The sequence below is a fragment of the Euleptes europaea genome, chromosome 12 (assembly GCF_029931775.1).
Source record: "Euleptes europaea isolate rEulEur1 chromosome 12, rEulEur1.hap1, whole genome shotgun sequence".
NCBI lineage: Eukaryota > Metazoa > Chordata > Lepidosauria > Squamata > Sphaerodactylidae > Euleptes > Euleptes europaea.
The window spans coordinates 23537184-23560266 of NC_079323.1; positions in this window are offsets into that span (position 1 = coordinate 23537184).

The window sequence follows — 23083 nt, forward strand, 5'->3', positions numbered from 1 at the left end:
TAAAGGTCGGCGCTGTCATTTCCAGCCCAGTTTGCTTCCAAGAAAGCGCATTTAGTCTTGGGGCCGATCCGGAATACGGTTATCTGGAGGGTTCACCAGCGCCTGTTTCCACAGCGTTTGCTTCCATTTGGGTTGTGTTTCAGAGGACAAGTCGGGGAGAAAATCCTTCTATAGGAAAACCGTTCCGCAAGGTGTTTAAAGCGCGACCGGGACTGAAAACTGACCCCGAGGCCTTCGGTTACAACGAACAGTGGTAATGGGAGCTCTCCTGCCCACCTTGCCTAAAAATGGCATAAATCGACAGTCTTGGACCTCAGTTTACGCGAGTTGGTGGATCGAACCGGTGGCCCGCTGGTTTCATTCTGTGCTTTCTCCGAAATTCTTTGCTTTCTCCTGGAGCGTAGAGAATGGGAGAGGCAGGTAGAAACCTATATTGTACACAAAATGCTATATACTAGGAATGCATTTTGTAAAATATATATTGCATTTGTGTATGGTGCATGTGATATTGTCCAGGCCGGCCATCTATAAAGTGTCTATTGCATATTATGTCTGTCTGCCTTTATAGCCAATCTATCGCTTCTGTAAACAATCCTGCTTTAACTCGAAGTTTGGTGAAGTCTATAAGTTTTCAACCAGCCAAAACCTAAAGATAAAAATAAAGATGCTAGTTAAAACATACAGATGCAAGTTTTGCTCTAGTCTGCTAAGAAGCGGGAATCCGATGTGCACTTACTTGGAAGTAGCTATGACCGAGCCCCGTGGGAGCCTTTTCCAAGCAAACGCGCCCAGAATAAGGCCACAGGTCTTTTGAATGTAAGCAGATACTTAACACTGCCATCCCCAGCAGAGTTACCCCTTTCTAACCCCGTTTGATTTCCACGGACTTGGAAGAGTGTACCTCTCCGTTAAGGATTGCGCTGCGAGCTGCCCGGGTCGTAATTCACGACGCGCCTCTTCAGCTGATGAATGGCGGCTGGGGGCAAATGTTAATCGGTGGAGCGAAGGGTCCCGGCCATGCTAATTGGCGTCGGGGCCTATTGCTGTCAGAGTGAATTAAAACAAAGAAACCCCATTCTAACAGGGAGCCTTGGCGTTTGTTTATCAATTGTCCCGCACATCTTTCAAAGGGGAAATCTTTGTTTTGTGGTAATCCCCCGCAGGAATAAATAGACGTGCTTGACTAAAACATGCAGCCGATTCTCCAACATAAATGCATAACGGCAAAGAATAGAAATGATAGCGAATTACGTTGGCATAAATATGTATGGGGGTAGTCACAGAAAGAATCATAGAGTTGGAAGGTACCACCAGGGTCATCTAGTCCAACCCCCTGCACAATGCAGGAAATCCCGAACTACCTCCCCCCCATCCCCGGTGACCCATACTTCGTGCCCAGAAGATGGCCAAGATGCCCCCATGATCTGCCTAAGGTCATAGAATCAGCATTGCTGACATATGGCCATCTAGCCTCTTCTTTAAAACCTACAGGGAAGGAGAGTTTACCACCTCCCGAGGAAGCCTGTTCTACTGAGGAACTGCTCTAACGGTCAAGAAGTTCTTCCTAATGTTTGGTCTAAAACTCTTTTGATTTAATTTCAACCCATTGGTTCTGGTCCGAGCTTCTGGAGCAACAGAAAACAACTCGGCACCCTCCTCTATATGACAGCCCTTCAAGTATTTATTTGTAAAACTGAATGGAGGCTGCCTATGTAAAACTGTATGCACGCAGTGCTATGTCTGGCAAGATTGCAAATCAACCGGCACCTTTTGTAGTATTAAATGTTCTAGCTGAATTCTTTTTTTCTGACTAGTAGAGTCCGCAGGAGCCGCCTACGAAGCCAACATTCATTCGTCCCCTTTCCAAACTGGTGTGCTGACCGTACCCCACAAGAGACAATACTGACTTTGATGGACCAAGGGTCTGATTCAGTAGAAGGCAGCTTCATGTGTTCAAAAGCGGGAAGCAGACAGGTTCCCAGGAAGTGAGGCCCTTGGCCCAAGCGACTCAGGCGCCCCGTCTCCCTTGATCTGGGGACTAGAGCAACTGCCCTATGAGGAACGACTAAAACGCTTAGGGCTGTTTAGCTTGGAAAGAAGGCGGTTAAGGGGAGACATGGTGTGTGTGCGTGTGTGTGTTAAATGCCGTCAAGTCACTTCCAACTCATGGCAACCCTATGAATCAAAGTCCTCCAAAATGTCCTATCTTTGACAGCCATGCTCAGATCTTGCAAACTGAGGGCTGTGGCTTCCTTTATTGAGTCCATCCATCTCTTGTTGGGTCTTCCTCTTTTCCTGCTGCTTTCCAGTTTTCCTAGCATGATTGTCTTTTCCAGTGACTATTGTCTTCTCATAATGTGACCACAATACCACAGCCTCAGTTTAGTCATTTTAGCTCCTAGGGTCAGTTGAGGCTTGATTCGATCTAGAACCTACTGATTTGTTTTTGGGGCAGTCCACGGTATCCGTAACACTCTCCTCCAACACCACATTTCAAAGGAATCTACTTGGTAGAGGTCTATAAAGTTATGCATGGTATGGAGAGAGTGGACAAGGAGAAGCTTTTCTCCCTCTCTCGTAATACTAGGACGCGGGGTCATCTGCAGAAGCTGGAGGGTGAGAGATTCAAAACAGATAAAAGGAAGTATTACTTCACACAACGCATAGTTAAATTGTGGAACTCCCTGCCCCAGGATGTGGTAATGGCTGCCAACTTGGAAGGGGAGTGGACATGTTCATGGAGGAGAGGGCTACTAGTAAAAATGGATACTAGTCATGATGCATACCTATTCTCTCCAGGATCAGAGGAGCATGCCTATTATATTAGGTACTGTGGAAGACAGGCAGGATGGTGCTGCTGCAGTCGTCTTGCTTGTGGGCTTCCTAGAAGCACCTGGTTCGCCACCGTGTGAACAGACTGCTGGACATGATGGACCTTGGTCCGATCCAGCATGGCCTTTCTTATGTTCTTATGTTCTTGATCTTCACAGCAACCCTGTGAGGTAGTGAGGCAGTGACTGGCCTTACCCCAGGGGGGAGTTGAGGAGGGGCCCTTCTGAGCCTAGTCAGACGTGCCGGCCTGGCTCTGTGTGAGCAGTGCACTTACTCGGAAGAACGCCACTGTGTGCAAGGCAGAAGCCCCTTTATCCGGAGCAATGAGCGTCCTTGATTCGAAGGAGCGACCAGAGCTACGGGGACCTTCGAGACCCACCCAGGGGTTGGACGCAGCTGCTAGACGACCTTTGGATTTCCAGGAAAGAAGGGGCCGCTCATTCCACCCCTATCTGTTCGGGAGCCAGCCTCGGTTCAGTGGGGCTTGCCCAGTATTGCCTGTCTAATAAGACCCCCTTGGTGTCATGGGGCCTGCAATGCGAGCCGGGTTGCCAACAGGCCTGGGGGGGGGGGAGAATCCCTGTCTCCTTTGCAGAGGCTTCCTCTGTGGAAACAGGCAAGGGAAGCTTGTCGTGGCACGGAGGAAAATCTCATCACTTGGTAAAACAACACCCCATTAAGCCTCTGCTAAAGGGACTGGCGTTTTTCTCCAGGTCAGCTGGCAACCCCGTTTGCAGGGCTGTTGCAAGGAAGACTGGCGCTTGGGTGGCAAATGCTTTGAAGACTTGAAATGTGCAGTTTAAAATGGGAAGATCAAAATCTACTCTTCCTCTGGAATTTCCCAGGGCTCCTGCTCAAGGTGCCCCCTGAGGCTAGATGGGCTGCAACCCGAGAAAGGGCCTTCCCGGTGGTGGCGCCCACGCTCTGGCCCTCCCTCCGCAGGACGAGCCGTCTGTTTCCCTCCATGTTTTCATGTTCACTGCCTTGGGGTCTATTTTGGTAGAATGGCGGCATAACCATGTTTTAAATAAATAAATAAATAAATAATGTATATATTATATATATAAAATCACAGACTGCTCTGTGACAAGCATGTTGCAAACCGTGGGGCTGTGGGGAGAGACTGTGGCATCTGCTCGGCATGCAGAAGGTCCCGGGTTCAATCCCCGGCATCTCCAGTTAAAGGGACTAGGCAGGTAGGTGATGTGAAAGATCTCAGCCTGAGACCCCGGAGAGCTGCTGCCGGTCTGAGCAGACAATACTGATAGACCAAGGGTTTGATTCAGTATAAGGCAGCTTCATGTGTTCAGGTGTGGTTCTCAGAAACCTGACACATGCGCGTGGGTTTTCCATCCATACGCACCAAACCTTGGGCTTCCCGTGTGAATTTTAAGCATAGTCCGCTGATGTTTTTAAATGGAAACCCTCACTGTCGCTCCCCCTGTATTGCAGGGTTGTTGTTTTTCTCTCTTTCGTTCTTGCTGTGGTTCTCGGTCCTCAGCCTTGCCTGCTTAGGATTCTCCCGCCTGCATCTGAGGGGGGTGGTGAGTGTGTCTGAAGGCCACCCCTCCCCCTCCCCCTGCCCAAACCAACAGATTTGCTTTGGAGATGCCGCAGACCTCTTGGCGGGCTCTGCTGCAAGGGACCCCAAGGGCTGGCCCGCGGGCCCTGCGCAGAAGCTGGGCTGGGATCTGGAAAGTGCTCACATGCCAGGATAGAAACCCTGCCGCCCGCGGGCGCTTCCGTGGCCTTTCCTCCCTGGCAGGGGGCTCCAATTCAGGGCCTCGAACCAGGCGGTGGGGCCACCGGCAAGTAGCAGGTTTATGGCTGCTGCCTTCCGGAGCCTCCCGGGCTGTAGTTGTCGGGACAACACGAGCCTTTCCAGTTAACATGAAACGGGGCCTGCTAAGCTCTTGGCAAATGAGGGGAGGGGGGAAGAGAGAGAGAGAGAGAGGGGGAGGGGAAAAGAGAGAGAGAGAGAGAGAGAGGGGGAGGGGAAAAGAGAGAGAGAGAGAGAGAGAGAGAGAGGGGGAGGGGAAAAGAGAGAGAGAGAGAGAGAGAGAGAGAGGGGGAGGGGAAGAGAGAGAGAGAGAGAGAGAGAGAGAGGGGGAGGGGAAGAGAGAGAGAGAGAGAGAGAGGGGGGGAGGGGAAAAGAGAGAGAGAGAGAGAGGGGGAGAGGGGGAGAGGGGGAGAGGGGGAGAGGGGGAGAGGGGGAGAGGGGGGAGAGGGGGAGAGGGGGGAGAGGGGGAGAGGGGGAGAGGGGGAGAGGGGGAGAGGGGGAGAGGGAGAGGGAGAGGGAGAGGGAGAGGGAGAGGGAGAGGGAGAGGGAGAGGGAGAGGGAGAGAAAGTGCGAACAGTATTTTTTATAACATTTTCAAACTCTCAATACATCGCTGGGAATACATAACCCCCTCTGTCTGTAACCACCCTTCCCCCCCTTGACAAGATGGGGTTTTTTTTTTTTTGCCCCACTCTTTTTACCCCGCTTTGTGCTAAGAGTTGTCCTTCCCATTCATGAAAAGGGTGAGGGGAGAGAGAGAGATGTCCCGGGGGTCATTCACTGTCCACGCCAGATGGTAGCGGAGGTTCGCCGGAGTCCGAGTTCTACCAGCATTTTCTATGAGCAATCAAAGTCGTTCCTGAAGAAGAAGAGTTGGTTTTTATATGCCGACTTTCTTTGCCACTTAAGGGAGAATCAAACCGGATTACAATCACCTTCCCCTCCCCACAACAGACACCCTGTGAAGTAGGTGGGGCTGAGAGAGCTCTAAGAGAGCTGCGATTAGCCCAAGGTCACCCAGCTGCCTTCGTGTGTAAGAGTGGGAAAACGACCCCATTCACTAGATTAGCGTCCCCAGCTCACGTGGAGGAGTGGGGGAATCAAACCAGGTACTCCAGATTAAAGTCCACCGCTCCAAACCACCGCTCTTAACCACAACGCCACGCTGGCTCTCTGGATGGGTGGAAGGAAAATCGTTTAAGAGATCGTTGTGGTTGGTTGATCGTCTAGGTATTTAATTTCGTTTCTTGCAATTCTGAAACATGCTCTGAATCCTAAGGCTGCAAGCCAGGGCAGGAGAGAGGCGCGGCCAGGGAAACAAACTCTTGGCAGCGTGATTCGGATCCCACCCGAAGAATGTGGAAGAAATCAGTTCGCCTCGCACCCTTTGGGCCTCTGCCCCACTGTTGGACGAGCGATAGGGGCTTATGCTACTATGAGTCTCCCTCTCCCCACCCCCCATCCAGACATTGGAACTCAGGATCCCCCGGGGAACCTGATTGTCAAATGGTTCGCGCAATATGGAAATGAACCAGTGAGGTGTAGTAGTTCAGTGTGTCGGACTAAGATCTGGGAGACCCAGGTTCGAATTCCACTTGTGCCATGGAAGCCGCTGTGAAATCTTGGGCCAGTCACACTTTCTCAGCCTAACCTACCTCACAGAGTTGCTGTGAGGATAAAACAGAGGAGAGGAGAATGATGTAAGTTACTTTGGGTCCCCACTGGGGAGAAAGGCACGGTATAAATAAATTAAACAATTTCTTTCTTCCTTTCTTCCTTCTAGCTGGATTCACGGAGAAGAGATCTCTCACTGGTTGCGCAAATCCCAAGCCCCTCCAGCATGCGGGAGGACAAACCACGGAGCCCCTCTGGGGAGGGAGAAATGAGCGACCCCTTGCCCCCCTCCCCTGCAAGGGGGCTTGGCAGTGTGTTGCTCGGGCCTTTGGACGCATTGGTGAAGGAGAGGCGGCCCATCCACACCGAGAGCAGCACCCCCGGGGTAGTGGGGGGACGGGAGAGGCTTCTTCCCCAACCACCCCACCCCTCCCCATGTGCTTTCCTGGAGGGAGGGGGGAAAGGGGGTGGATTCCTTGAAGAGGACAAGCTCAGAGAGGAAGGGGACCTCCCGGCCTGGCCAGAACCCGTCCTTCTCCGGCCCTGTCATTTTTGGCTCCTTCGCTGCCGCTCAGTTACTATTTATAAACCGTTTTATGGGACATGAAGCACTTTCCAGGTTCATTCGGAATTGCACTGAAAACACCTCTCCGGGCAAACCCCAGCCAGCTTCTCAGTGACCGCGGCAAGTATTTTTGCCCCGAGGAAGTCTGGCTCACACACGGGCGGGCCAACACGCACACAGCCCCCTTGTGAAATCCACATACCTACCCGGGAGGAAGGGCGATGGAGCCCGGCCTCCTATGGAGGCGCAGCAGGAAAGGCTCATTCTTTTAAGATTTTTCCCCTCCCAGAGAGTCAGCCTCTTGGTGGACTTTTGGATCAAACCCGGATGATATTAAACAAAAATGGAGGCAACGTTTCTAGGCCTCATGGAGGAAGAACATCTGGATTCGAATCCAGTAGCACCTTGGAGACCCACAAGATCTTAGGGATATGAGCATTTCAGAGTCAAAGCTCCCTTCCTCAGATAGTTTAGACTCTCAAAAGCTGACACCCCCAAAATCTTGTTGTTCACTAAGGCGCTACTGGACTTGAATCTTGCTGTTTGACTGCAGAAGGCTACCTTCTTGAAACTGACTTGATGTAGGAATAAGTTTTATATTTAAAAGAAGAAGATGAAGAAGAGTTGGTTTTTATACCCCACTTTCTCTCCACCTTTAAGGAGAATCAAACCAGCTTACAATCTCCTTCCTTTCCCCTCTCCACAACAGGCACCTTGTGAGGTAGAAGAAGTGTTGGTTTTTATATGCAGACTTTCTCTGCCACTTAAGGGAGAATCAAACCGGCTTACAATCACCTTCCCTTCCCCTCCCCACAACAGACACCCTGTGAGGTAGGTGGGGCTGAGAGAGTTCAGAGAGAGCTGTGACTAGCCTAAGGTCACCCAGCCAGCTGCAGGTGGAGAAACAAACCCAGTTCACCACCTTAGAGTCTGCCGCTCATGTGGAGGAGTGAGAATCAAACCCAGGTCTCTGGATTAGAGTCCACAGCTCTTAATCACTACACTACCTTGGCTCTCTGCAGGGCTGAAACTTTTTGATGTCCTTATCACCTTTCTCTTTCAAACACAAACCTGTATGTACAAACTGCAGCCTTAATCAAACTAAAAGAGATCACGATTATTTGAAAAAAGATTTCCAGTCTGTGGGGTTGGAGAAAAATGGTTAACATCTGAAATGCTTGCCCTCTCCTGATAGCTTTGCAAACCCACCCCTCCCCAATCCCAGTATGCATTCATCCAGACAGGCATGAGATCATCTTAATCAAATCAGAATTCCTCTTTTTGCATTTTTATTACTCCTTGCAGCAAGATGTTTGGTTTTACTGAGAAAACTTGTGAATAGTCCAATGATTAATATTTGAACCACTGGCAATGGGTATTAAGAATGTAATTTTGCAGTTCTCACCACTGCTGGAAAATGGCTTGAAGCTGGGGCTGTCTGCCCTTGCGCCATTGTGCAGAATTCATGGCTGGATGGACATGCAACAGCACTAAAACATCCTTCTGAGAGCCAGCGTGGTGTAGTGGTCAAGAGCGGTGGTTTGGAGCTGTGGAGTCTGATCTGGAGAACTGAGTTTGATTCCCCCACTCCTCCACATGAGCTGCGGAGGTTAATCTGGTGGACTGGATTTGTTTCCCCACTCCTACACACCTTCGGCTAGTCACAGCTCTCTTAGAGCTCTCTCAGCCTCACCTACCTCCCAGGGTGTCTGTTGTGGGGAGGGGAGGGGAAGGGAAAGGTGATTGTAAGCCGATTTGATTCTGCCTTAAGTGGTAGAGAAAGTCGGCATATAAAACCCTCCTCCTCCTCCTCCTCCTTCTATAGAGCCCCATATTTGCCAATCTCTGTGTGGGTTGCTCTGATGCCTTAGGCTTAATAGCCAAAAGGAAAGGCAACAGGACAGGGCAGAAGGTGGATCCAGAGTGGAAGGTGGATCCAGGCTGTTTTGTGGGTGGGGCACTGTGGCTCAGTGGTAGAGCATCTGCTTGGCATGCAGAAGATCCCAGGTTCAATCCCCGGTATCTCCAGTTAAAGGAACTAGGCAAGTAGGTGATGTGAAAGACCCCTGCCTGAGACCCTGGAGAGCCGCTGCTGGTCTGAGCAGACAATGCTGACTTTGATGGACCAAGGAACTGATTCAGTGTAAGGCAGCTTCATGTATTCATGTGTTCACAGAAGACTGCATGGCCAGGCCAAAGCTACTCTTCTATCACAGGATTTGCTGCAAGAAGGACAGTTCAGCAATTGAGGGGGTATCTTTGCAGGAGAGCAAGTTTCTCAGCAAGGTAGACCCAGTGCAGAGTTCCTCCAGTTTATCCATGGGCTTAGATTGGAATAACTGGATCACATGATCGGATAGGTACAGAGTTAGATTGCGACAAAAAGGAAAAGCTAACACCCGCCCCCGTTATTCTAAGAGCATTTGTTGTCTTTGCGTCTTAATATCTCATAATGAATACAGTATTATCCTTACAAGACATTTACTTTCCGAAAGAAAGAGAAAGAAAGAAACTTGGTAACTTTGGATTGCATTATATAGGCCCATTTAATAATCATTGTCACTCATGTGGTCTAGAGGTGTAGATGTTTCAGAGGAATAATCAGAGGTGGTCTTAAACATGGGGCAACTGAAGAGGGTGTGGAGAGAAAGTGGGGGTTCTTCTTCATTTGCAAACATGCCTTGGTCACATTCATGCACTGCATTGTCAATACGTGGCTTTCAAACCCTAGTCCAGGCAGGGAAAGGATCAAGGCAGTCCAAGGGTTGCCTCAGGGTTCGGTGCCCTCTTCTCCTCCAGCTCTGGACTCGACTTCACCAGCAATGTTGTTTTCCTCACCCCTGGGTGCTTAGGGAAAGTCAGCTTGACAGGGCCCTGCTGGAGTGGCCTTCCCCTCCCCCCATCCCTTCCCTTGGGGGCTTTGTTTGCAAGTTGGATTTACAAAAAAAAAAACTCTCTAAATGCTTTTGGTGGCCAAGAAGGAGGGGGGAAGTAGGAACCCTGTGGGAGAGCGACCTGTGGAATTTATGGCTCCCTCTAAGCACAGGCCCGATAAGAAGTTAAAAAGCATCTTGGTCCTTTTCAAGCTGGTTAGCCCCAGGGCTTTGATGTAGATTACACTGCAGAATAAGCCAATACTTTTGTCCTGGAGATGATATTGGGCTTGTGGGAATCCAGGCCTCTGGGAATGCAGGGCTAGGGGATCCAGGCAGAGTGCGGAGTGGGCCAAGGGAAGGCTTGTGGTTGGCACAGCTGGGCACAGACTAGACCATGTATATGTGTGTGCATCACCTCCTTAATTCATACCCCCCAAACTCATAGTCCAACTTGCTCTGATGGGAGGGAGAAGGAAGAAAGGGCTTATTCTCCCCCCCTTCCTCTGAGTTTCTGGCCTTGGGGACTTATCCACCCACAACAATCTACAATACATTCCTCCCACACACACCCCGGCCAGTTTTTCCTGGGAACTTTGGGAGGATTATTCCAGTGTGGTGTAGAGCCAGCGTGGTGTACTGGTTAAGAGTGGTGGTTTGGAGCCGTGGAGTCTGATCTGGAGAACTAGGTTTGATTCCCCACTCCTCCACATGAGCGGCAGATGCTAATCTGGTGAACTGGATTTGTTTCCCCACTCCTACACATGAAGCCAGCTGGGTGATCTTGGGCTAGTCACACACTCTCAGCCCCACCTACCTCACAGGGTGTCTGTTGTGGGGAGGGGAAGGTGATTGTAAGCCGGTTTGATTATTCCTTAAGTGGTAGAGAAAGTCGGCATATAAAAACCAACTCTTCTTCTCCCTGCTGGAGGTAAATTCATTTAGGAGAGAAGAGTCATCCAGGGAGCTTCATGGCTGAGTGGTGAGGATACCCCTGGTCTCCCCATTCCTGGTCTCACGTTTGCACCACACGGACTCTGCAGAATCCCCTCTCTTTCCAAATTACCAGATGATCCATCCTACAAGAGGATGTGTGCTTCCATAGCCCTGTGCATGCCTGATAATGAATATGCCTTTGAGCATCTTTTGCACTCTTCATGGACATGTGTGGACATGATTAATAGGAGGCAGCAAGAGAATGTGAGTCCTTTTTAAAGGCATCAGATGTGCTTGGTCATACAGGTTTTATTAGGACATGCATGTGTAGCTGTTTTATAGTGGCAGACCATTACTATAGCCTAGTACTGTCAATGCTAACTGGTAGCAGTTGCCCAAGATCCCGAGGTATCTTTTCCAGCCTCCTTAACAGGTGGTTTGAAGTGGAGATGGAGGGGATTTGACCTAGGACCTTATCCACACGCATGGTGTGATCTACCACTAAGCAATGAATTGCATAACAGATGAAGTGGAAAACACTCCCCCCCTCCCCCCCAAAAAATTGTTGTGAATTTGCTTTAAACTCACAACCCAAACATGTTGGGTACAGAAAACCTTAAATTGGCTTACATCCCATTGATTGCACATGATAACTCACTTTTCCAAAGCTGTACCCATACAATGGAATTTGAGTTGGAGATGCTAAAGGAAGTTATATGCTAATTATTATGTTAGGTGGTGTTTATTAATTAATCCATTCACCTGTGTGGTTCACTGCCTGCACACTTCCAAGGCCTCATTGGTAGATTCCATAGATAGTCACAGATCATGATGGGTAGCTATGTTAGTCTGTCACTAGCAGTAGAAAAGAGCAAGAATCCAGTAGCACCTTAAACACTAACAAAATTTCTGGCAGGGTATGAACCTTCTGAAGAAGTGAGCTGTGGCTCATGAAAGCTCATACCCTGCCAGAAATTTTGTTAGTCTTTAAGATGCTACTGGACTCTTGCTCTTTTCTACTGATTAATAGTCACAGTTTTTGATCCAGCTTGGTGGAGTGGTAAAGAGCGATGGTTTGGAGCGGTGGACTCTGATCTGGAGAACCGGGTTTGATTCCCTACTCTTCCACATGAGTGGCAGAAGCTAATCTGGGGAGATGGATTTGTTTCCCCACTCCTACACACAAAGCCAGCTGGGTGACCTTGGGCTAGTCACACTCTCTCAGCCCCACCTACCTCACAGGGTATCTGTTATGGGGAGGGGAAGGGAAAGTGATTGTAAGCTGGTTTGATTCTTCCTTAAGTGGCAGAGAAAGTCGGCATATAAAAACCAACTTTTCTTCTTCTTGGTCTTCTATAGTGGTCAGAGTGTTGAATTGGGATCTGGGAGACCCAAGTTTCATTCCCCACTCTGCCATGGAAGCTTGCTGGGAAATCTTAGGCCAGTCACTCTCAGTTTAACTTACCTCACAGTTTTATTGTGAGGATAAAATAGAGAAGGGGAAAAAATTATAAGCCACTTTGGGGAGAAAAGTGGGGTATAATTGAAACCAATACATAAATAATGCCTGAAAGTGATTTGCTGAGGATGAGGGTATTATTTCACTTCATTTGCTACCTTCAATTTAGTGCTTGTATTGAACGCTCATCGTTATTCTCACATTATAAAACTGGGAACTGAGGCCTAGTCTCGCCCAAGGCCACACAAAGGGTAGAGTTGAACTCAGATCTCTCTTCAACCCAGCAGTCAGGTATCAAACAATCTCAACACTTCCTGTTTTAAAAAATTAGTAGATAGAAATTAGTAAATGAAAAAACACACTGAATAAGTGAATTTGTTTTGAAAGCTGCTTTGTGACAGTCATAAATGCTATGTTTCACCTCTGGGTTCCACCTCTAGTCAAGGACCTGTAGCTAAAAGGAAATTGGAGAGCCATCCCCTCCCACCCCCTTCCCTGGGTGTTGATTGCTTCCTCCAAAAAGAGGTCCCAGGTTGTTTTGTTCAATTTATGACACCTTGGGTCTCAACTCATTTCCCAGGAAGTAAGTTGTATCGGTTTCAACTGAGCCTACTTTGAACGACAACCATATAGGGAGGGATTACAGCTTGAGAGAGGAGCTGCTCAGATAGCAGCTCTGGGTTTGCTGAGAGCCCCCCTCCCGGCCCCCCAGACAAGGCTTCTATCTGCCCTTCCCCACGACCCTGATCCAAACCCAATATCATAACAAAAGAAATAACTTAGCTTGCTGTCACCATGAATTTATAGTAAGTAGTTATACATATATGGGGGGGGGGGACACGAAAAAATTAGGTGGAGGGAGAGAGAAACGAATGAGAAAAATGTGGGAAAGAGGGAGATAAATCAAGGGAAAGAGAAGGAAAGCTTGTTTTATTTTGCTGCAACACTCACTAACTACAGCTTTGCAAGTTCTGACTGAGTTGGGGGCGCGGAAAGGACGAAGGAAAGGCTAGAATCTCTAGATCAGGGGTGGGGAACCTTTTTTCTGCCAAGGGCCATTTGGATATTTACAACATCATTCACGGGCCATACAAAATTATCAACTTAAAAATTAGCCGACCAAGCCCCAAGCAGGCAGCTGCCCCAGATGACTCCCGGCATGGGCAAGCAGGCAGGCAGGCATCCAACCAGTGGCACATTCACCCACCTGGTGGCACAGGATGGTCTGTTGCACCAGCTGGGTGTAGCCGTCCAGCCACACGCAGGAGTTGCTCCTGCTCCACATGGTCAGGGCCGGATTCTACAGCCAGCTCCTGCTACCTCCGCCTCCAGGGATAAAATGAGGACACTCTGGCTAAGAACGCCCCCCACGCATTCTGGCCCTGCCCCCTTTAACCCCTCCATTGCGGCCACTTCCGCTCCCAGCCCTCTTGTAGTACAGAGGGAATACATTTCTCCACGGCCCGGGTCGGAAAGGGTTAACAGTTTCTTGGGTGGTCCTAGCATCTCCATAGCTAATGACACTTCTGCAAGGTGGAGAAAAGGTTCCTTTTCTCGGCAAAACAAACTCATATCCGCCTTTAATAGAGGCTATTCCTGTCTGCGAGAGGGGGTGGATCGCCAGTCTTAAATCCTTCTGAGCTAGAGATCTGCCATGACCCACGAAGGGCCAGACCAAATGATTTCATGGGCCTTCAACGGCCCCCGGGCCTGACATTCCCCACCCCTGCTGTAGATGATGGGCCTTTTACTGTGCTCAGACTTCTCTGTGCCCCTAGTGGCTGCAGCGAGGACTGCATTAAAAGAAGTGAGCTGTGACTCACGAAAGAAATTTTGTTAGTCTAAGGTGCTGCTGGACTCTTGCTCTTTTCTATTGCATTAAAAGGAAAATAGTTGGAAAGGCAATTTGGCTGTCTTCAGGGGCCCTCCAAATTTTGCCCCCCCCCAGCCCTCCCCTCTCCGTGGCCCTGAGCACCTCAAAGGGAGCATTTCAAGGACTGTAGACCTGGGGTATTTGTCCCAGAATGATCTGAAGGGCCCCATTCTCTACCCAGCACATATCCATCGGCTTCAACCGTATTTTTCCCAGCTAAAAATCTCAATTTGATTAACATTGGTCCCCCAAACACCTCTTCCTGGTGCCCACACCCCAATGCCAACATTTCGCTCTCTAGAGGGAGTCTTTAAAGGAGGATCCATTTCCAAGTCACAGCTGATTTACACAGCTCAGCCCATGTCTGGAGCAGGCCATGAGAATGGTATGTGGTAGTGTTGTTGTGCTGCTTCCAGGTGCTGTTGTGCTATTCTGTCCAAGGCCAGTCTAAGCCCCGTGTTTAGTCTTCATAGATTCCCATACTGTGGGAATCGCAGAGTGCTCCTTCCTGCCTGTTGGGGGGGGGGGGTTGCCTGTGTAACCGGTTATCTCCTTTTGCTCCCCCATATATGCTATGTGCCTTGCCTTTGACCCTTACTAGTGTCCTTTTGAATATGGCTTCTGAAACCTGTCGATCCTAACCAATAAAATTGCTTTCGTGGATTTGCTGTCTGCTGAAATCTGTTTATGGGTTTGCCGCAGGGCTAGAGCTTACACCCCATGAATTTTCAAGGCAAGAGACATGCCTGCCACTGTGCCGTGACCTTGGACTTCCTTGGTGGTCTCCCATCCAAATACTAACCAGGGCAGATCCTGCTTAGCTTCTGACAAGAATCAGGCTGGTGCGTTTGTATCCTTCGCTTCATCCCAGGAGCTCTGAGTAGCATTCATCAGTCTTCCCTCCTCCATTTCACCCTCACAACAACCCCGTAAAGTAGATTAGGTTGGCCCACGATGAGTAAGTGGCTGGCCCATGATGAGTGACTGGCCCATGATGAATAAGTGAGTAAGGATTTGAACTTGGGTCTCCCAGATCCTGCAGCCTATGTTTATTATACTGCTTCTGCACAAGGGAAATGGTTGGGTTATGCAAGAAAATATACTTCTGGGCCTGGACCATCATCTTCAGAATAAAGAGGTCTTCAAGGAAAGGGAAGTTGACCCTCCCTACCTTTACACCAAAAGGGCATCTCACCTATATTGGGCTAGATTACTTTGGAAGACTTCAGTTGTTTTAAAGTTTAATTTCTTAAAATATTTTTTTTATCCTGCCAGTAGCAGTGAAAGAAATGATTATCTTTCTACACTCCACAAGAACTGTCTTAAGTTACTTTCTAAAGATCTGCAAGGAAGGAGCCAAGAAGTCCATAGAGAGTAAGTTTCATCCTCTTGGTTCTACACCAAGAAGGTTCTTTTCCTCCACACCTCAGATGGTGGACGAATGCAAAAGTGTTGACAGTTGAGATTGCACATAGCAATTAGATTGAAATGATCCAAGTGACAGCCAGGTGACAGCTGGAGTCACATGATAGCTCAATGACTGAGCAGAAATTCTGGACAGAACTGGACTGAGCAAGTTAGTCCTGGCCACAAAGAAGCCAACAGTTCATTGGCTGGTAAACTGTGCCAGAAGTGTATATATCTGTACTATATGTGTATAGTGGTTGTGGGTTGTGTATAGTGGTTGTGGGTTGTGAGAAGGAGGTGTGTTGTGAAGTACTTTATCACTGTGAATAAAAATAGCACTTTTGTATACGTGCTGTCTCTGCTGTATTCACTTGCTGCTGAGGAAACATACTTCTCACAGACGCCTACTTATAAAGCCAGGGAACAGGCAACTCTTAAGATTGTTCCTGGTTAAGAACTAAACAAGGAAAGGATTGGTCTTGCTAGAAATGGAAACATGTTGTATTATTGCTGTTAGTGCTCAAATCTAAGAAGATCTTCTACCTTGTGTATTGCTTTTTAGGTTGATGTAGAACGAACCACCCCGTAAACATAGTCTGCCTAGTAAACGTCGGGATGTGACGTCACCCCATGGGTCAGTAATGACCCAGTGCTTGCACAGGGGACTACCTTTACCTTTTAGAAAACATAAACCATCAGGCAATAAGCACAATGGTAAATATAGGTGGAGGGAGCAAATAAAGCCATACAATGAGGACAAAAATCCCATTGGCCAAGAACCAGATGAGCATGAATGCACACTGCCTGGATGCATCCAAACAGTTTCAGTTTCTCTTTTTCAGAAGAGTATCTACAAGGGACACCCAAACTGTTCTTTAAGCCTCCATGTTCAAGACCATTTGGGATGAGGCTGGGCATGATAGCTATTGCCACCCCAGCATTTCTATTCTATTTCACCCTTGGTGCAAAGTTCTTGCTCCAAATGCTCCACTTTGAAACTTGGGTGGATTCAAAGAGAAGTTAGGGAGCTACATACACAGAGGCATTTAAAAAAGGAAACGTCATTGTCCGGGAAGGATTGAGCAGAGGAACTGAGCAAAGGAAGTATTTCTTCACACAACGTATAGTTAAATTGTGGAACTCCCAGTCCCAGGATGGGGTGATGGCTGCCACCTTGGAAGGCTTTAAGAGTGGAGTGGACATGTTCATGGAGGAGAAGGGTATTTATGGCTACTACTAAAAATGGATACTAGTCATGATGCATACCTATTCTCTCCAGGATCAGAGTAGCATGCCCATTATATTAGGTGCTGTGGAACACAGGCAGGATGGTGCTGCTGCAATCGTCTTGCTTGTGGGCTTCCTAGAGGCATCTGGTTGGCCACCATGTGAACAGACTGCTGGACTTGATGGGCCTTGGTCTGATCCAGCATGACTTTTCTTATGTTCTTTCAGATGAGCAGAATATGCATCTCTTGAGATTCCAAACATTGTATTCAGCTAGAAGAGGTACAGCATTCCCCCTCCCTTTTCATGTTATTATAAGTACCGTATTATTCTCTCTCCTTGCTCTCCACCTCCCCCAGACTCTTTTATACAAACCAGAGCTCTGGCCCTAAGATATCAGAGCCAGCTGCAACAGGCTTTTCATACCCTGCATTAAGCAGACCTCCTTAAACTCCAGATCCTTTTTCCGGCCACACTTTTCTGCACGAGTTCTTTCCCTCCTCCATACATTTTCTTCACAGCATCCCACTAGTAGCTTTTTGAACATTTCAAAATAGCCTCCGAAGTCAAGGGCAGTTCTTTGGTATCCCTGGAGGAACAAGGAGGTGCCCAGTTTTGCGGGAAAGTACTTTGTAGACATTTGGTCTGCTGCTCAGAGCTATGGTGGCAATAACCTGGTGGGGTGGAGGAATGTCCTGTCCCTTTAATAGAGGCTTAATTTGTGGAAATGGGCAGGTGAAGGTTTTCTTGGCATGGAGTTAAATAGTATCACCATTCCATTATGACTCTATGAAAGGGACATTTTTTTCTCCAGCCCAGTTGGTAAACCTACTCAGAGCTAGGGCAAAGACAAAATTGCACACAATTTCCAAGCTGGTTAACATTAAATGATTTCAATGAGGAGTTCTGAATTTTGGGGGGAAATAATAATGTTGTGCTGCCTTGTTTTAACTAATTGATTATTTTATTTATTTAAAGCAATTCATGCTGCCTTCCCACTTAATCAGGGTCTCCAAAGTAGCCAACATAAAAAGATTTAAACAATCTGAACAATTAAAAACAACATTAAAGGTGCCAGCTTGCCAAATTCATTTTTAATGCTTCCCTAAAACCCGTAAATGGAATGGTATCTGGAATTAAAGGTATTGAAAAACATGTGTGTGTGTGTCCAACCACATTTGAGTTAGAAGTGTTTGTTTTGAAAATTCCCCTCCTCCATTCTTCTATTTTTCCCCTTCTTGGAGGAATGCAAAGGTATACACAAATATTTATTTTGTACCACCCTGCAAAAAATGCCCAGCTATGAAAACACGATCTTCGAGCACCACCTAGTGTTCGAAATGGTAAAACCAAGTGAGGTGGAGCCTTGCATCTAACAGGGTCAAGACAGGAGGAATATTATATTAATTTCATTTGAGCTTGATTCCAACAACCCATGCTCATTAGGGAAGGACTTGGATGGAGCATCTGTTGTTCTTCACACAAGCAGTGTGCACAAGGAACCAGGCTTTGAAACCTGGCAGAACAACTGAGTAGTAGGAAGGCTGGAAATGAAGGCTGAGTTGTGGGCCAAACCAGCAGTTCACAAGGTGCGAAGGTTTGATGGGTAATTAATTTTCCCAGAGGGCTACTTTGAGAAGTACATGAATGGTGGTGGGACAGCATCCTAGTGCCAAACTACAAGTCATGCTGAGGATCTATGATCAGATCCCTAGATGTATACAAAAGCATAGAATCATAGCATCATAGAGTTGGAAGCATGCATGCTTCTCATTTTTTTTACCCAGATGTAGAACTCTGCCTTGTTAAATTGCATCTTGTTCAAATCCAGCAACTTTCCCAGTGTGTTCAGATCTTAATGGATCTTATTGGATTCTATCTCTATCTTCCAGGGTGCTTGCTACTTCTCCAAAGTATTTTAACAATCCAGTCTTTTTTCTCGGGAATTTCGGTCCCTTTCCATTTCGCTGCATAAAGCAATCTCGCAGCTGTTGTGGCATAAATCAAAAAAGTTCTTTGTGTAAATAGGTCATCAGGAATCATACTCAATAACATCATTTCTGGTATTTTGGGTATATTTTTTTGTAGTATTAGTCTCAATTCATTGTAGATCATGTCCCAAAAGTCTTTAGCTTTATCACAGGTCCACCACATATGATAAAAGGAACCAATTTCCTTGTTACATTTCCAGCAGATAGGGGACATTGTTTTATAAATCTTTGCAATCTTCTTGGGTGTTAGATACCATCTATACATCATTTTATAAATGTTTTCTCTCACTGACTGTGCTTTTATTCCTTTTAGGTCTTTAGACCATAGTCGTTCCCATTTATTTAAAGCAATATCGTGTCCCACATTTTGAGCCCAGTCAATCATAGTTGGTTTAATCGTATCCTGCTCACCATATATTGTTAAAAGGAGATTATACATTTTAGAAATCAGTTTTGTATTGTTATCCAATAGGATCTTTTGAAGAGAAGTTTTCTTTAGAAAATCCATTTTTAACATCTTGTACAAAAACTGATTTAATTTGATAATATTGAAGCCATTGTAGATCATCCTTAAGAAGTTGAAAGTCTTTTAATGAGCATTTCTTTCCATCCCAGTTAATTAAATCTTGATAGGTAATAAATTTGTCTGGTCTAAGTGGGCGCAATGTTAACATTTCTTGAGGCGATATCCACATCGGTGTTACTGGTTCCAAAATGTGTTTATATCTCATCCAGATACGGAGTAAAGAGGACCTGATTATATGATTACGAAATGTTGCTTGTAACTTAATTTTATCATACCACAAGTAGCCATGCCATCCGCTTAAGTTATTATAACCTTCCAAGTCTAGCAAACGTGTATTTGACAAACTCATCCAGTCTTTTAGCCATACTAAAGCTACCGCTTCAGCGTAAAGTTGAAAATTAGGTAGTGCTAAACCTCCTCTAGTTTTTAGATCCACCAGATATTTATAAGCAATCCTTGGTTTTTTCCCTTGCCAGATGAAATTTGAAATGTCTTTCCTCCAAGTATCAAAGTATTTAGTGTGTGATATTATTGGCAAATTTTGGAATAAGAAAAGCATCCTCGGTAAAACATTCATTTGAATCGTTGAGATACGTCCCATTAATGACAATTTTTTATTTGACCATATAATCATATCAGTTTTAATCTTACCCCATAACTTGAGGTAATTGTTGGTTATCAAGTCTTTATTCTTTGCAGTAATCCAAATTCCCAGGTATTTAACTTTGTTGGCTTTCTCCCAACCGGTATATGATATAAATTCCTGTTGCTGTATTTGCGGTAGGTTTTTGAATATTATCTTTGTTTTTTCTTGGTTCACTTTGAAGCCTGATATTTTCCCAAAGTCGTCCAAAGTCTCCCGAAGTATATTCATTGATTGTGTTGGATTCTCCAAAATTAACAGGAGGTCATCCGCGAATGCTCTCACCTTAAATTCATGTTTTTTAATTCTTAACCCGCGGATGTCCTCCTTACTTCTTAGTTTCACACATAGCGGTTCCAACACCAACAAAAATAAAAGTGGAGACAGGGGACATCCCTGTCTAGTCCCTTTCGTGATTTGGCAGTTATCTGACATTGATTAATTAACCAAAATTTTAGCCTGTTGAGAGGTATAGATAGCCGATATACCTTTCTGAAAGCGGTCTCCAAAGTTCAATTTATCCAAAATCTGTTTCAAAAAATTCCAAGAGACCATATCAAAAGCTTTTTCTGCATCCAAAAATACAAATGCCGCAGTTTGTTGGATATTCTGGTCATAATATTCCAATGAGTCCAGTAAAATTCTTACATTATCTTTTATTTGCCTTCCTGGTATAAAGCCTGCTTGGTCTTCGTGTATAAGATCCTTAATAAATTGTTTTATCCTACATGCCAAAACCGAAGCAAAAATTTTGTAATCCACATTTAACAGCGATATAGGTCTATAGTTGGATGTTTTTTCTGGATCCCTTCCTTCTTTGGGTATCAATGATATAAATGCATGTGACCAAGTCTCCGGGGATGTTCCCTCATCCAAAATTGCATTATAAAGTAGGTCAAAAAAACCCACTAAATTGTCACTAAATATTCTGTAAAATAGTGCAGTAATTCCATCTGGTCCAGGTGTTTTATCCGTTTTTTGTCTCAGTATTGCTTCTTGTATTTCTTCCCTTGTAACTGGAGCTTCAATACATTCTCTTTGGGTCGTTGATAAAGCTTTCATCTGTATTGAATTTAGGAATTTGTCTATTTTCTGCTTTGGAGTATTTTCTTTCTGATATAACTTGGAATAGAATGAAACAAATTCTTTTTGAATTTCTGAAGTTGAATAGACTGGTCCTTTAACAGTTTGGATTTTTGTTATAATCTTCTTTTGAAATGAATCCTTCAATTGTGTTGCTAAAAGTTTTCCAGGTTTATTTGCATATTCAAAGTACTTTTGTTTAGCAAATTTCAAGTTTTTATTCATTTCCTCCATTATGACCAAGTTTAATTGGTGTTTAGATGCAGAAATCTTTATTTGAATTTCTCTTTTCTCCTCTTCCTGTGTTGCCATTATCAGTTTCTGTTCCAAATTTTGTAAGTTCCAAAGTATATTATTAGTAAATTGTAATTGAGTCTTCTTCCAAGCCGAGTGTTTCTGTATCATAAAACCTCTCAAAACAGCCTTAAATGCATCCCAAACTGTATTCAAAGAGGTTTCCCCATTAAGATTAATTTCAAAAAAGTCTTTCATTAAAACCTGTAATTCCTTATGTATCTTATTGTCTTTTAAAAGTTTATCATTCATTCGCCATCTAAATGCTTGTTTATTGTTCCACTCAAAAGTAACAGGGTTGTGATCAGAAAAAGTTCTAGGTAGGATATGGATTTTACGTACCTGAGTGAAAATTGATTTACTGGCCCATATCATATCAATTCTGGAGTGTGAGTCATGTCTCGCTGAATAAAAGGTGTATTCTTTAGCAGTTGTATTCATTGTTCTCCAAATGTCTTGTAATTCTAATTCTGAAGCCATGGTGAAGAAAGTTTTAGGCAAGCATCCGTCATTAACGTCTTTTGCTTTTGATTTTTTTGTCCAAAGATGGGAGAGTAACTCCATTGAAGTCGCCCATCAATAAGATTTGATCTTTTGCGTGTTGGGCAATCAAGTCGTGTAGTTTTTCATAGAAGGATTTTTTCCCTTCATTGGGTGCATAAATTCCAACCACTATTGTCCTTTGTCCCAATATTTTAGTTCTGATAATTACAATTCTTCCTTCATTATCTTTGTATAATAATTCTGGACAAAGACTGGGATGGGCATAGATTACCACTCCCTTTGTTTTAGTTTTAGCTGAGGCAATAAATGCTTGTCCAAGCACCTGTTTCTCCAAATATTTTTTCTGCTTTAAAGCTATATGAGTCTCTTGTAGACAAATTAGGGAGTATTTATATTTCTGTAGGTATTTAAAAATTCTAGCCCTTTTGGTTTTCTCATTCAATCCATTTACATTCCAAGAAATTACTTTTGCCATAGTGTAGTATTTTTTAACAAAGTAAAAAGTCTATAGTTTGGTGCCTCCTTCTGCACCCTGTGCCTCTTCTTCTTCCTCTTCTTCTTCCTCCTTCTGTTCCCCAGGTAATTCTTTAAGGTCCATTTTGTATTTTCTCAGAAATTTTCCCACATCTGCTTGAGATAGAATTGTCGTTTTCATTTCTTTGTAGGTGAAAGCCAAACCTTGTGGCATGATCCAACGATATTTGATACCATTAGCTTTCAATGTAGACACAAAGTCTTTGTAGTTATTCCTCTGTGAAAGTAAATGCCTTGGAATGTCCTTTAATAATATTAAAGAGGAATCTCCTGCTGACACTGGATTTTCATAGTGAATCTTCATAATCTTATCTTTAACTCTAGTGTCATAAAACACTATCATCAAATCTCTTGGCTTAGATCTTCTCATTCTAGCAGGTAATGGTATCCTGTATATTCTGTTAATGGCTTGTTTTAATTCTTGTTCATCTATCTGAAATAAGTAGGCCAAATTTGGTATTGCAGATTCTTTATTGTCTCCCATCATATCTGGAAAATTGCGTATACGAAGATTAGTCTCTTTCACTCTCATCTCCATCATAGCTATTTGATTTTTTGCCGCCATCTGATCAGTTTGTATTGTTTCAATCTGTTTTTCTTGGCTTATTAATTTTTTCTTTGTATCCTTATGCTCATCCATCACTTTCTTAATTGATGCATCCATCGCTTGCATATCTGTCTTCATAACAGTCATTTGAGTTTTTACTTCTTTCAAATCTCCTGTAACAACATCCAACTTCTGGTTAATAGCTTGGGATGCTTGACCAAGATTTGTCATCATAGAAGTCAACTGTGCCATCTGTGTAGACATCTGTTCAAACTGTTTATTTGTTGCCTCTGTTTGTTTAGTTAGCATGTCCTGTAATTTCTTTTCCATGGTTGAGGTTTGTAATGATTCCCTTAGTTTAGTGTAGGCAGGGCTGTGTAGTGAACCAGAGCGGG